Genomic DNA, 6,109 nt, shown 5'->3' with positions numbered 1-6,109 from the left:
CTTGGAAAGCTAGCGAAAAATTAAGAACTTTTCCTTTAGATATCGAATGGTTTCGATGAACGGATTAGAAGTTATAATCAATTGAATTTTCGATATTTTTATTAAAAATGATTATTATTATCGTCATTTTTATCGTCGTTCTAGTTTTATCTTATTATTATCATTATTATTATCTTTATCAATAAAAGGGATTTATCATTAAAAATTGTTATTTTTTTTATTATTACTATCGTTATTATCGTTAAAGTTATAATTAGTATTATTATTATTATCCAATTATTATTATTATTATTATTGTTAGTATTATTATTATTATTATCATTATTAATATATATATATATATATATATCATTATTTAAAAATGGTTATTGTTATTGTTATTATTATTATTACTATATTATCATTAAGATAATTATTAGTATTATCGTTACTAATGTTATAGTAACTATCATTATTAATATTAGTGTAATTAAAACAAATATTTGTAACACCTAATTATTTTGATTACTATTATTATCATTATTATAAACACGATATAAAAGACGATTAAAAGCTATTAAACGAAACGATTAGGAAATAATGAGTAAGAGTATCATGATGAAATTAAAGTATTATAAGATATTCATTTAGATAAAATTATCGTTCTTATTATTTTTATCATTACTATTATTTTTAAAAGTATCGTTAGTATTAAAACTATCATTTTAACAAAAATTATCATTTTAATAGAAATGTCATTGTTACTATAAAATATCATTATTATTATTATTTTAAATAGAATTATTATTTTAAAGATAATATTAAAAATTATAGTAAATATTAAAGTTATCATAATTAGAATTATCGTTGTATCATAATATCATCTTAGTAATTATAAATATTGATATTTTTATAATAATAATTATTATTACAAAATAATACAACTTTTACTTACTATCATTATAGATATTATTTTATCAAATAAATATGTGATACAAACATATTTTTCTACGTGTAATAACTTACTTTAATAATACCTATCATATTATCTTTATGATATTAAATGAACCCTATAAATTTTATTACTTAATATACATAAAAGTATATTTTATTATATAAATTTAATATAAAATTTTATTTACTAATAAATAAATTATATTATTTACTCTAATAAATCTTTTAAAAATATTTAAAAATATAAAACGACGATATTTAAACTATATATTAATCATGTATAGATTTTTGGAAATTATTGTGAGTCAAATTTACTTTTGTTGACTTTTGCATATTAGTCTCGAGCATTAGGATTGTGGTACACTATGACTTGACCTAATTTGTTAGACAAATATTGACCAACACATAAATATATATAATTAATTTAAGTTCGTGAATCCGAGGCCAACCTTGCACTTGTTCAATGACGTTATATGTATTTTTACTACGAAATACAGTATGGTGAGTTTCATTTGCTCCCCTTTTACTCTTTACATTTTTGGGGCTGAGAATACATGCAAATGTTTTATTAACTGTTTTACAATAATTATATGCGTGAGTTTCATTTGCTCCCTTTTACTCATTACATTTTTGGGCTGAGAATACATGCACTGTTTTACAATATTTATATGCGTGAGTTTCATTAATCCCTTTTTAAATGCTTTTGCAATATATATTTTTGGGACTGAGAATACATGCGCTGTTTTTATAATTGTTTTACGAAATAGACACAAGTAATCAAAATTACATTATATGGTTGAATGATCGAAATCGAATATGCCCCTTTTTATTAAGTCTTGTAATCTAAGAATTAGGGAACAGACACCCTAATTGACGCGAACTCTAAAGATAGATCTATCAGGCCCAACAAGCCCCATACAAAGTACCGAATGCTTTAGTACTTCGAAATTTATATCATGTCCGAAGGAGGATACCGGAATGATGGGGATATTCTTATATGTATCTAGTTAATGTCGGTTACCAGGTGTTCACCATATGAATGATTATTTTTGTCTCTATGCATGGGACGTATATTTATGAGAACTGGAAATGAAATTCTTGTGGTCTATTAAAATGATGGAAATAAATGATTATGATAAACTAATGAACTCACCAACCTTTTGGTTGACACTTTAAAGCATTTTTATTCTCAGGTGCTAAAGAAATCTTCCGCTGTGCATTTGCTTATTTTAAAGATATTACTTGGAGTCTTTCATAGCATATTTCGAAGAACGTTGCATTCGAGTCATTGAGCTCATCAAAGATTATTATTAAATCAATTTATAGTTGGATAGTGGATATTATGAAATGGTATGCATGTCTGTCAATTTTCGATGTAAAGAAAGTTTGTCTTTTAAAAACGAATGCAATGTTTGTAAAATGTATCATATAGAGGTCAAATACCTCGCAATGTAATCAACTATTGTGAATCGTTTATAATGTATATGAACGGGTCCTTTCACATGTCTTTGACAACTTTTGAAAGTCCCGTTCTTATTGATTAAAAACGTTCCATATTAATTGATTTCGTTGCGAGGTTTTAACCTCTATATGAGACGTTTTTCAAAGACTGCATTCATTTTTAAAACAAACCATAACCTTTATTTCATAAATAAAGGTTTAAAAAGCTTTACGTAGATTATCAAATAATGATAATCTAAAATATCCTGTTTACACACGACCATTACATAATGGTTTACAATACAAATGTGTTACATCGAAATCAGTTTCTTGAATGCAGTTTTTACACAATATCATACAAACATGGACTCCAAATCTTGTCCTTATTTTAGTATGCAACAGCGGAAGCTCTTAATATTCACCTGAGAATAAACATGCTTTAAACGTCAACAAAAATGTTGGTGAGTTATAGGTTTAACCTATATATATCAAATCGTAACAATAGACCACAAGATTTCATATTTCAATACACATCCCATACATAGAGATAAAAATCATTCATATGGTGAACACCTGGTAACCGACATTAACAAGATGCATATATAAGAATATCCCCATCATTCCGGGACACCCTTCGGATATGATATAAATTTTGAAGTACTAAAGCATCCGGTACTTTGGATGGGGCTTGTTGGGCCCGATAGATCTATCTTTAGGATTCGCGTCAATTAGGGTGTCTGTTCCCTAATTCTTAGATTACCAGACTTAATAAAAAGGGGCATATTCGATTTCGATAATTCAACCATAGAATGTAGTTTCACGTACTTGTGTCTATTTTGTAAATCATTTATAAAACCTGCATGTATTCTCATCCCAAAAATATTAGATTTTAAAAGTGGGACTATAACTCACTTTCACAGATTTTTACTTCGTTGGGAAGTAAGACTTGGCCACTGGTTGATTCACGAACCTATAACAATATATACATATATATCAAAGTATGTTCAAAATATATTTACAACACTTTTAATATATTTTGATGTTTTAAGTTTATTAAGTCAGCTGTCCTCGTTAGTAACCTACAACTAGTTGTCCACAGTTAGATGTACAGAAATAAATCGATAAATATTATCTTGAATCAATCCACGACCCAGTGTATACGTATCTCAGTATTGATCACAACTCAAACTATATATATTTTGGAATCAACCTCAACCCTGTATAGCTAACTCCAACATTCACATATAGAGTGTCTATGGTTGTTCCGAAATATATATAGATGTGTTGACATGATAGGTCGAAACATTGTATACGTGTCTATGGTATCTCAAGATTATATAATATACAATACAAGTTGATTAAGTTATGGTTGGAATAGATTTGTTACCAATTTTCACGTAGCTAAAATGAGAAAAATTATCCAATCTTGTTTTACCCATAACTTCTTCATTTTAAATCCGTTTTGAGTGAATCAAATTGCTATGGTTTCATATTGAACTCTATTTTATGAATATAAACAGTAAAAGTATAGGTTTATAGTTGGAAAAATAAGTTACAAGTCGTTTTTGTAAAGGTAGTCATTTCAGTCGAAAGAACGACGTCTAGATGACCATTTTAGAAAACATACTTCCACTTTGAGTTTAATCATAATTTTTGGATATAGTTTCATGTTCATAATAAAAATCATTTTCTCAGAATAACAACTTTAAAATCAAAGTTTATCATAGTTTTTAATTAACTAACCCAAAACAGCCCGCGGTGTTACTACGACGGCGTAAATCCGGTTTTACGGTGTTTTTCGTGTTTCCAGGTTTTAAATCATTAAGTTAGCATATCATATAGATATAGAACATGTGTTTAGTTGATTTTAAAAGTCAAGTTAGAAGGATTAACTTTTGTTTGCGAACAAGTTTAGAATTAACTAAACTATGTTCTAGTGATTACAAGTTTAAACCTTCGAATAAGATAGCTTTATATGTATGAATCAAATGATGTTATGAACATCATTACTACCTTAAGTTCCTTGGATAAACCTACTGGAAAAGAGAAAAATGGATCTAGCTTCAATGGATCCTTGGATGGCTCGAAGTTCTTGAAGCAGAATCATGACACGAAAACAAGTTCAAGTAAGATCATCACTTGAAATAAGATTGTTATAGTTATAGAAATTGAACCAAAGTTTGAATATGATTATTACCTTGTATTAGAATGATAACCTACTGTAAGAAACAAAGATTTCTTGAGGTTGGATGATCACCTTACAAGATTGGAAGTGAGCTAGCAAACTTGAAAGTATTCTTGATTTTATGAAACTAGAACTTTTGGAATTTATGAAGAACACTTAGAACTTGAAGATAGAACTTGAGAGAGATCAATTAGATGAAGAAAATTGAAGAATGAAAGTGTTTGTAGGTGTTTTTGGTCGTTGGTGTATGGATTAGATATAAAGGATATGTAATTTTGTTTTCATGTAAATAAGTCATGAATGATTACTCATATTTTTGTAATTTTATGAGATATTTCATGCTAGTTGCCAAATGATGGTTCCCACATGTGTTAGGTGACTCACATGGGCTGCTAAGAGCTGATCATTGGAGTGTATATACCAATAGTACATACATCTAAAAGCTGTGTATTGTACGAGTACGAATACGGGTGCATACGAGTAGAATTGTTGATGAAACTGAACGAGGATGTAATTGTAAGCATTTTTGTTAAGTAGAAGTATTTTGATAAGTGTCTTGAAGTCTTTCAAAAGTGTATGAATACATATTAAAACACTACATGTATATACATTTTAACTGAGTCGTTAAGTCATCGTTAGTCGTTACATGTAAATGTTGTTTTGAAACCTTTAGGTTAATGATCTTGTTGAATGTTGTTAACCCATTGTTTATTATAACAAATGAGATGTTAAATTGTTATATTATCATGATATTATGATATATAATATATCTCAGTATGATGTATATACAGTTAAATGTCGTTACAACGATAATCGTTACATATATGTCTTGTTTCGAAATCATTAAGTTAGTAGTCTTATTTTTACATATGTATTTCATTGTTAATACACTTAATAATATATTTACTTATCATTTAACATAATTAACCAAGTGTATCAATATCTTAATATGATTCATATGTACCTAGTAAGACGTTGTTATAACGATAATCGTTATATATATCGTTTTCGAGTTTCTTAAATTAATAGTCTCATTTTTATGTATATAACTCATTGTTAAAATACCTAATGAGATACATACTTATAATAAAAACATGTTAACTATATATATAACCATATATATGTCATCGTATAGTTTTTACAAGTTTTAACGTTCGTGAATCACCGGTCAACTTGGGTGGTCAATTGTCTATATGAAACATATTTCAATTAATCAAGTCTTAACAAGTTTGATTGCTTAACATGTTGGAAACATTTAATCATGTAAATATCAATCTCAATTAATATATATAAACATGGAAAAGTTCGGGTCACTACAGTACCTACCCGTTAAATAAATTTCGTCCCGAAATTTTAAGCTGTTGAAGGTGTTGACGAATCTTCTGGAAATAGATGCGGGTATTTCTTCTTCATCTGATCTTCACGCTCCCAGGTGAACTCGGGTCCTCTACGAGCATTCCATCGAACCTTAACAATTGGTATCTTGTTTTGCTTAAGTCTTTTAACCTCACGATCCATTATTTCGACGGGTTCTTCGATGAATTGAAGTTT

The sequence above is a fragment of the Rutidosis leptorrhynchoides genome, chromosome 2 (genome assembly GCF_046630445.1).
Source record: "Rutidosis leptorrhynchoides isolate AG116_Rl617_1_P2 chromosome 2, CSIRO_AGI_Rlap_v1, whole genome shotgun sequence".
In the NCBI taxonomy this organism is placed as follows: Eukaryota; Viridiplantae; Streptophyta; class Magnoliopsida; order Asterales; family Asteraceae; genus Rutidosis; species Rutidosis leptorrhynchoides.
Note: the sequence above shows the minus strand (reverse complement) of the source record.